Here is a 10,862-nt window from a genome sequence, read left to right on the forward strand (position 1 = left end):
GGATGTTGCCTGTGGTGTTCTCAGAAGTTCTTTCCACCTTAAGAAGAATCTATGGCAGTGTTTGCTGCCAGATTCCCCTGTCCCAGCCTACAGTTGGTGTTCTGCAGGCATCATTTGGTGTGGGAAATGCACAGTGGCCATTATACGTTTCTAATCAGCCACTTCAGGGGCGTCTCACCCTGGGAGTAGGAGAGGGGAGCTGGCGGACCCAAGCATCCAGCTCTAGCAGGCCTGAAGCTAATTCCTGGGCAGTGTCTGAGGCCCCTGTGAGAAACAGCTGCTTATTCCTACTTGATGTGGGCTTTGTCCCAGGCCTGTGGGATGCTGTGTTCAGTAAACCAGCATCCCAGTCCTTTTCCTGCTCTCTGGAGGTTCTCAGGATGGAGAGAGAAGTGACCATGTCAGGATTCCTTGGCTATAAGCTACAGAAGATTTCAACTGGTACAAACAGTAAAGACATTGACTTAACCATTCAAAACTTACTCAACAAATATTTATTGAGTGCACAGGTGCCTTAAGACTATAGAAACTTACTCTCTTACAGTTCAAGAGGTCATAAGTACAAAATCAAGGTATCAGCAGGGCCACACTTCAGAGGCCTAGTAGGGAGGATCCTTCCTTGCCTCTTCTATCTTCAGGGAGCTCCTAGCATTCCTTGGCTTGTAGCTCCATGACTTCAGTCTCTGCCTCCATCTTCACTCCTCCTTCCCTGTCTCTGTGTGTCCTTTTCTGTCACTTATAAAGACACCTGTCATTATGTGTTAGGGTCCCTAATTCAATGTGATCTCATCTTGATCCTTAATTACATCTGCAATGACCCCATTTCCAAGCAAAGTGACATTGTAAGGTTCCAGATGGACATTAGTTTGGGGGACACCGTTCAGTGCACAATGGTGCCTCACACAGCTGTGAGGTCAAGGCCTGCAAAGCACCCATCAGGGCTTTGGCAGCTCTGTGAGGTGGGTAGAGGTGGGAAGAACAGGTTATTTTGAGCCCCATTTGCTAGAGGTGAAAACTATGGCATAGAGAAGCTTCTGGTTCCATGCTAATAAGTGACAGAAGCAGCCAATGAGTTTCTTGTCCTATGAAGGCCATTTATCCAACATCTGTATTTTGGGCAGCTTTGTGCCAGCTCTCAGGAAATTAGGCCATCGTCATCCTCCTCCTCCTCATCATTGCCACCACAGGCTGGGTAATCAATGCAGTGAAACCAGTTAAACCAGTTAAGTAGGAGACAGCACTTCCTTGGTGGTCCAATGGTTAAGACACCACCTTCCAATGCAGGGGGCATAGGTTCAGTCCCTGGTCAGGTAAGGTCCCGTATGCCTTGGAGTGTGGTCAGAATTTTTAAAAAAGGAGGCACCTGACCGAGGAGGGCTTGTAGGAGGAAGCAGTCTCTCAACCAAGATTGAGGGGTGCTAAGGACTCAGCAAGGGAAAAGTTGTGAAAGACATGGAACTAGGAGGATAGTTTTCAACAGCATGTGCAAAGGCCTGGAGGCCATCTTGGGCTTGCTTTTGGGTCTGAGCGGGACAATGACACAGAATCAATAGACCTTTGATAAGTATTAATTCAATGAATGACAGGTGAGGAAACTGAGGTGCCAAGGTACTTCAAGACCCATAGTAAGTACAGGCCGAGCTTGAGTCCCTGTCTCCCCAACCAGATCTCTTCCTGTCTGCCCTGGGTACCCACCTTGCAGAAAGAGCTTCCTTTCTTCCTGCTAAGCTGCATTCTGACCTTACCCAGTAAGCAGAGGAAGCAGGTGGAGCTGGGAGAGACGCACAAACCTTTGGGTCCTGCAGCCCAGGCTCTGCACCAATCCCAGGCTAGATTTCTGTGAGGCTCTGGCTAACCCGGGCCCAAATTCCCACAGGGCAATATAGGCTGCAGCAGGAGAAAACAGAGGTGTGTACGCTTTTGGACTTTTTGGTTTTCAACAAGAACAACAGTCTCAAAAGAATGACAGACATTAAGGGAGCATTTACTAAGACCAGGCACTTAATTTGCTTCATCTCATCTCATTTAATCCACAAAAGAACTGTTTCAGGGATGGACCACTCACTGCCCTGTTTTACAGTTGAGAAAACAGGTTCAGAGGGATAAAGTGACTGGGGGCCCAGGTCACTGAGCTGGTGAGCAGCAGAGCCACAATAATCCAGCCCCAAGCCCTTCCCTGCTGTGGTGGTGGGGGAGGGCTAGATTCAGAGACTCCTGTCTCCCGTAGAAGGTGCCAACTCTGAGTGTGACCAAGTGCTGAGGCCCAAAGAGGAGGCCAACTCTCTTGGAAATCTTCCTGCTGAAAGTAGAAAGGCCACAGGCAACAGGATCTGGAATCATCCAGCTGACCTGGAATGGAGCTGTGGGTCAGAGTCATCCAAACTGTGGATGGAGTTGGGCTCCTCACTCTTTCCCCAAGGGGCTTTTTTAAAATTAATTTTTATTGGAGTATAGTTGTTTTACAATGTTATGTTAGCTTCTACTGTCCAGCAAAGTGAATCAGCTGTATGAATACACATATCCCCTCTGTTTTGGATGGATTTCCTTCCCGCAAAGGTCACCACAGAGCACTGCGTAGAGTTCCCCAAGCTACAAAGTAGGTGCCCACAGGAGCTTTGAAGACAGGACTCCTTTGGGGCTGGTTTCCCCTTCCCCCCAGACCATCTCACTGGTACTACCTCTGTTTCCTTCTCTCCCTCCTCTGCTTGGGCAGCTACATGGGGGGCACTTGGTCCCCTCGAAGGAAGTGTGAACAAAGACCCTATGGTATACACAATAGCAGTTCCGCTTACCTATTGCTCCACAATAACCCACCCTGAAACTTAGTTGTGAAATGCAACTATTTCCTTATGCTCACAGATTCTGTGTTCAGAAACTCAGAAAGGACCCAGAGGGTATGACTTATCTCTGTTCCATGATAATTAAGGCCTCCCCTGCCAAGCCCCGGAAGGCTGGTGACATCATCGGTTGGAACATACGGAGACGTCTTCAGTTGCGTGGTATATGTGGCTGTGGGTGCTGGTTGCGGGCTGGGACCTCCCCTGGGGACTCAGCAGGAACACATGGCTTCTCCATGTGGCTCGAGCCTCCTCACAGCATGCAGGCCTTGGTGTTGTCCAAAGTCAGGGCTCTAAAATTGATGGTCCCAGCCAACAGTGTTGATGGTGTATCTATCACCTTTATGACCTAGCCTTGGAAGACATGCGAAGTCATGCAAAGTCACAGTGCTGTGTTTTACTGGTTATATGAGCTGCAGATTCATCCAGGTTCAAGGGGAGGGGAATTAGACTCCACCTCCTGATGAGGGCAGGGTTAGTTCTAAAAGAGCATGGGATGTGGGGAAGGATAAGTTGGGAGATTGGGACTGACATATACATACTACTATAGACATATAGTGAGCTTCACCGTTGGCTAAGGAGGTGAAGAACCCACCCGCAAGGCAGGAGACACAGGAGACACAAGTTTGATCCCTGGGTCAGGAATAGCCCCTGGAGGAGGACATGGCAATCCACTCTAGTAATCTTGCTTGGAAAATCCTATGGACAGAGGAGCTTGGCGGGCTACAGTCCATGGGGTCTCAAAGAGTTGGATATGACTGATCGACTAACACTCACTCACTCAGACATAAAGTAGACATATGCACATTACTATATAAAATAGATAACAAATAAGGACCTACTGTATAGCACAGGGAACTCTACTCAATATGGGAAAAGAATCTAAAATAGAGTGAATATATGTGTATGTATAACTGAGTCACTTTGCCATACACCTGAAACTAACACAACATTGCAAATCAACTGTACTCCAATAAAATTTTTTTTAGAAGAAAAGACAAAAGAACATGGGGGACAGGAGATATCATTTGGGCCATATTCGGGAGGCACAATCTGCCATGAGAGCTGACACAGAATGCTTAGTATGTGCCAGGTATTGAATTAACTCATCCGGTCTCTGATATACCATCCAGAGAAATTTTTTTGAATCCATGCCACATCTATATCTGAATCTGTATCTCTACCATCTGTATATCTATATATACACACTCACACAGAGTGGTATATTGTGTACATAATACATACACAACCCCTTGAAGTTTTAAAACGCTGGGATAAGAATATAATCAGCAATTCTAATCTATTCTTCTTGTGTTCGAAAGGAGGCAAAAGATTTACCTCTGAAATCTGTCCCCCTTTCCTCCCCTCCACTTGGTCCAGGACACCACTGAATCTCATCTGGGCAACTTCAGCAGTTACCTCTCTGAGGTCAATGCCACCACCATGATGGACCCTTACTAACCCTCTCCTCATAGTAGCCAGAGCCAGTGTGACCATTCTAAAAAGCTGTCACTCTTCCACTAATAGCTCCCATGGCTTCCATTTGGCTTCCCGGGTGACTGAGCGGTAAAGAATTTGCCTGCAAAGTGGGAGATGCAGAAGACATGGGTTCGATCCCTGGGTTGGGAAGATGCCCTAGAGGGGGAAATGGCAACCCACTCCAGTATTCTTGCCCAGAAAATTCCATGGACAGAGGAGCCTGGGTGGCTACATACAGTCCACGGGGTCGCAGAGTCAGACACGGCTGAAGCAGCTGAGCACACACACATGGCTTCCACTGCCTCTGTACAGACACCTCCAAGGTGTGCTCTGGAAGGCTGCCGCCCGCTTTTCCAGCTCCCTGGAGGCTCATTCCTTGGGCAATGTTTCCCACGCTGGGGTAGGCAGAACATCTGCATCAAAATCTCTGATTCTGACTGAACATGCAGGCTCCTGCGTGGATCAGAATTTCTTGGAGTTCTGGATTTTGCATTTTAAACAAGCCTCCAAATGATTCTCTTTTCATGAAAAGTTTGAGAATTTCACCAAGCCTTTGACATAATCTCTTCTAACCTTCACCCCCATGCTGTAGATAAGGAAACTGAGGCCTAGAAAGAATGACTTTCCCATGGCCTCAGCATTCATGTTCGGGAACTGAAGGGTTAACTCAAGTCGGACTTCAGGGCAAATGTCGACGGAGAATCCCCAGGGGGCGTTTTCCAAGCTTCTCATCAACGTGTGTAGGTTCCACCGGACACTTGATGGGAAACTCGGTCCACCGCTCCATTCAGCAGGCGGGGTGACGCTGTGGACCAGGGCGGGAGCCCAGGCCCCGGGTGTGAGGAGCCGACGCCGCAGCGCGCCCGGGTGCCTGCAGGTGGCGCCATTTCCCCGGAAGTGAGGCCCCGCGCTGCGCTGGAACCTCGGGGCTGGGGGGTGGTGGGGTGGGTGGGCTCTTCAGGAGGGTCTGCGCTCCAGGAGGGAAGGGCGAGAGGAGGCGGGGTGGGGAAGATGGGATAGGAATGCGCTTAGAATCCCCAGCCCCCACCCCCACCCCCAGCCATCCCCACTTGCCTGCTTTCTGGGGTCTGATGAGACAGACGCGGGGGCGGGGACAGGGGGTTTGGGGCGGGATGAGATTGACGTCTGTGTGGAGGTCCTGGCTCCTGCCAGAGTAGAGATGAGCGGTGAGGCTGTAACAGAAGGGAGGGAAGCCAGCCAGGAGGTGGGGCCATTATAGCCACAACATTCGTAATATAATAGTCATTATCTACTGAACGCCAGGGGCGGGCGAGTGAGGAGAGGGAGGCTGGTGTGCGCTGCTCCTTCGTAGTCCAGGAGGGCTCTGTATGGTCCCGTCTTCGCCCCAGGAGTCCTGCAAAGTGGGCAACCTAGTGGGTGCTGTCTCCCCTATGGGCTCAGCCTCCACGTGGGAGGGTGGGGTTGGGTCCCAGGCCCAGAACTTCAGTTTTTGACCCCAAGCAGGATGCCCCCACTCTCCCACTCCACAAATCCGGTTTTCTCTAGCCCTCCCTCCTATGAAGCATGTGGACGTGCTGTGGTGGGCCCCAGCCTTCCTGCGCTAGCCCTCCAGCCTCAGGGGGCTCAGGCATCGCCCAGAAACTATATTTTTAGCACACTACCCAAGTGTGGCCTTGGACACACTCTGGGAAATGCTGATGAATAAATGTCTTTGAAAAAATAAGACTGACTTGTAATGTCTGATGATTTCCATGGTGTAAGTACTCCCAGCAAGGCCAATTTCAGGCTACCAACAAGACAACAAAATTCCTCAAAGCTGGCTCTCAGAGATGGTACAAGCCCTATTACAGTGCACCGGTGCAAAAAGGTTTATGACTTTGAGCATTTAAGAAAGATCCTTTCTCTGCTTTCGTCAGCCCTCTATGTAAATTGCAGGGGCCAGGGCGACATGAACACACAGGGCCCCTTCTTCAAAAATTATCAGCAATTTCAAGACAGTGACAAGTATTAAGCCAAGTGGGGGGCCCTTCTGGGGGAAGGCCCTGTGTGGTTACACAGGTTGCACACCCATGAACTTGCCTTGGCTCTGACTCAGGCCACCCTCATCCCTTTGCTTGTCATGGCCTCCTCACTGGTTTCCCTGTCTCCCTGGTCCCCTGTGAACCATTCACTCAGCTGCCAGGGGTACCTCTTAATATCTAGGCCAGGTGATGTAGCTCCCCTTCCTGCCTTTTATCCGGAACAGCAGAGAGACGCTTCTGCCTGGCTTGCCCTCCCAAACCTGACTCCCCAGCTCCATATTCTCATAGCTCCATGAACAGCCCTGCCTCGTTCTCATCACCTTAGAGGTATTCCATTTCCTTGTCGGATGTCTGTTTCTCCCTCCCGGCACTAAATTCCATGACAGCAGAGGCTATTGTATTCCTGTGCTCAGCACCCCTGTATGCCTGCACTTAGTAGGTGCTCAGTACTTGCTAGCTGAAGAAATGAATTATTTGCTGAAAAGGATAATTGACTGTTTTGCCTGCAGGGAGGACCGGAGCCCTGACCTTGGACCCTACATGTTCAAGTCCCTGCAGAACAATGATAATTCAATGGATCTGGTTTGGTGACAATGTCACTTCCCTTTTCTTCCTACATTTAAACTTAGCCAACCCCTCATGGTTAACATTAAGGTTTATTTATATTGGCCAGACTACAGCTGTCACATTGGTTAAAAGTCTAGGTGATGTTCCCACGAAGAGGGAGAGGAAGTCACTGAGGCTGCCTCTTCTGAGCACCTACTGCACACTGCCAGGAAAGATGGGCTGGTGTCAGTGGGAGCCTGCCTTCTCCCTGTCCCTGGCCATGCAGACCCTCCTTGGCCACCTCTCAGCACAGCGGCTGGGCTGTCATGAGCAGGGGATTGGGTGTCCCCTGGGGAGGATGCTCATGGTGAGCACAAGGTCGCCGCTACAGCGCCATCTGTCAGGGGACCAGCCTGTCTTGGCCCACTATGCTGTCATCCTGGCCATTAGCCATAAAGTGATGTTCTGTGGCCAGAGGCTGTGTGCTCCCTCTCACTGGCCTCTAAGCTCACCTAACACCAGCCAGCACTTATTGAGTACTCCGTGTGCTACTTAGGGCTTTGTGAGGCTTTTTCTTTTTCAACCATTATTCATTTTGTTATATTTTGCATTATTTATTGGAGTGGTTTTGGGGGTTTTATTTCCATCAATCCTCTCAATAACCCTAGGAGTGGCTGTTATTATGTCCCCCACTTCACAGATGAGAAGATGGAGTCTCAGAGGTGGGGAGTGACTTGGCCAAGGTCACACAGTGGGTGAATCAAACAATCTACCCACTCTGACCCGGGCTGCTGAGCCACAGACCGGCCCTTTGCCACTTTCCCCTCCACGTGTGTCATCTGTGGTCTCTTGTAAGACACCTGTCATTGGATTTAGGGCCCACTTGGGTAATCTAGAATATCATCCTAAGGTCCTTCATTTAATTACATCAGCAAAGACCCTTTTCCCAAAGAAGGTCACATTCACACGTTCTGGGGATTTAGATGTGGGTATGACTTTGGGGGAATCACCCTTCACCCCACTATGGGGTCGTCACAGTCAGCACATCTCACAGGCGCCTGGCCAGGGACACAAACATGGAGAGAAGAGGGTGTCTCTGATGGCAGTGCTGCGTGCAGCAAGCTCAATAAATGTGAACCCAAAGAAAACTCGAGACACAGGGAAGAAAAAAGCCACGGGGAGAGCCTTTCCCTTCAGCCTTATCTCCGCATGGGTCAAGCTTGTTCTCCTGGGCCTGGGTGGCGGCACAGCCACAGCTCCAAGACCTGTCTCCTGGCTGAGCCCTGGGCAGGGTGGGGCATCTCTGCACCCCGTTCTGGCAGAGCACTACCCAGAAACATATTTTACCCGTAAACAGGCCAATTAAGAAGGCAAATGTTTTCAAACAGGAGGATTTATTGGCATAGAATGTGCCATCCCTCCGAGCGGGAGGAGTGGGTGTGTGTGCGGAGCCATCTGGAGGGGAGTTGTTTATCATATTTATTTAGTTACGAGTTGCTGGTTTGGAACTGGCAGGGCTTCATTAGGTGTGAGCATGGATCCCCGGGAGGGTGCCCAGAGTTGGACGACTCTGAGAATGTACATGGGCCTGTGTCTATGCGGACAGTATGTCTTTGTGCCTGAGTAGGTGTGTCCACATGCCTACATGTGTGTGTTCATATTCCCACTTGTGTGTGCATGCCTCTTCATCACATTCTTCTTTGTGTGTGTGCATATGTGTCTCTTCGCCCTTGGACGTGGGTTGTCTTTTTTTGGTGGGATTCAACATTTCCCTGTTGACGGTTGTTCAGCAGCAAGTTGTAATTTTGGAGTTCTCACAGGAGGAGATGAGCACGTGTCCTTCTACTCCACCATCTTGGAGGTCCAAGGGCAAAGGAGAAGCCCCAGCAAGATGGTAGGAGGGGTGAAGTCGCATTTAGAATCAAACCCCATACCCGCCAGAGACGCTCAGAGGGCTCAAACAAACCTTGTGTGCAACAGGACCCAGAGACCCCACAGAGACTGAGCCAGAACTGTGTCTGAGTGTGTACTGTGGAGGTACGGGTCTGCAGTGGACTCCTGCAGGGTCAGGGTCTCTGGGTGCAGTAGACCTGGGTATGGCATAAGCCCTCTTGGAGGAGGTCACCATTAACCCCATCATAGAGCCACCAGAACTTACACAGGACTGGGGAAACAGACTCTTGGAGGGCACAAACAAAACCTTGTGTGCACCAGGACCCAGGAGAAAGGAGCAGTGACCCCACAAGAGACTGACCCAGACATGCCCACAAGTGTCCAGGAGGCTCCGGCTGAGGCGTGGGTCGGCAGTGGCCTGCTGCAGGGTTGGGGGGTTGAGTGCAGCAGTGCTTGCATGGGACCTTTTGAAGGAGGTCACCATTATCTTCATTACCTCCACCATAGTTTGGCCTCAGGTCAAACAACAGGGAGGGAACACAGCCCCTCCCATCAACAGAAAATTGGATTAAAGATTTACTGAGCATAGCCCCGCCCTTCAGAACAAGACCCATTTTCCCCCTCAGTCAGTCTCTCTCACCAAGAAGCTTCCATAAGCCTTTTATCCTTCTCCATCAGAGGGAAGACAGAATGAAAACCACAATCACAGAAAACTAACCAATCTGATCACATGGACCACAGCCTCGTCTAACTCAGTGAGACTATGAGTCATGCTGTGTAGGGCCACCCAAGACGATGGGTCATGGTGGAGAGTTCTGACAAAACTTGGTCCACTGGAGAAGGGAATGGCAAACCACTTCAGTATTCTTGCCTTAAGAATCCCATGAAAGTATGAAAAGGCAAAAAGATAGGACACTGAAAGATGAACTTGCCAGGTTGGTAGGTGCCCAATATGCTACTGGAGATCAGTGAAAAAATAACTCCAGAAAGAATGAAGAGACAGAGCCAAAGAGAAAACAACACCCAGCTGTGGACGTGACTGGTGATAGAAGTAAAGTCCAACGCTGTAAAGAGCAATATTGCATAGGAACCTGGAATATTATGTCCATGAATCAAGGCAAATTGGAAGTGGTCAAACAGGAGATGGCAAGAATAAGCATCAACATTTTAGGGATCAGCAAGCTAAAACGGGCTGGAATGAGTGAATTTAACTCAGATGACCATTATATCTACTACTGTGGGCAAGAATGCCTTAGAAGAAATGGATTAACCATCATAGTCAACAAAAGATTCCGAAATGCAGTACTTGGATGCAATCTCGAAACGACAGAATGATCTCTGTTCATTTCCAAGGCAAACCATTCAATATCACAGTAATCCAAGTCTATGCCCCAACCAGTAATGCTGAAGAAGCTGAAGTTGAACGGTTCTATGAAGACCTACAAGACCTTCTAGAACTAACACCCAACAAAGATGTCCTTTTCATTATAGGGTACTGGGATGCAAAAGTAGGAAGTCAAGAGATACTTGGAGTAACATGCAAATTTGGCCTTGGAGTACAGAATGAAGCACAGCAAAGGCTAACAGAGTTTTGTCAAGAGAACACACTGATCATAACAAACACCCTCTTCCAACAACACAAGAGAAGACTCTACACATGGGCATCACCAGATGGTCAATACCGAAATCAGATTGATTACATTCTTTGCAGCCAAAGGTGGAGAAGCTCTATACAGTCAGCAAAACAAGACGGGGTGCTGACTGTGGCTCAGATCATGAACCCCTTATTGCCAAATTCAGACCTAAATTGAAGAAAGTAGGGAAAACCACTAGACCATTCAGGTATGACCTAAATCAAATCCCTTATGATTATACAGTGGAAGTGACAAATAGATTGCAGGGATTAGATCTGATAGATAGAGTGTCTGAAGAACTATGGACGGAGGTTCATGACATTGTACAGGAGGCAGTGATCAAGACCATCCCCAGGAAAAAGAAATGCAAAAAGGCAAAATGGTTGTCTGAAGAGGCCTTACAAATAGCTGAGAAAAGAAGAGAAGTGAAAGGCAAAGGAGAAAAGGAAAGATATACCCATTTGAATGCA

Source organism: Cervus canadensis, chromosome 10, assembly GCF_019320065.1.
Source record: "Cervus canadensis isolate Bull #8, Minnesota chromosome 10, ASM1932006v1, whole genome shotgun sequence".
NCBI lineage: Eukaryota > Metazoa > Chordata > Mammalia > Artiodactyla > Cervidae > Cervus > Cervus canadensis.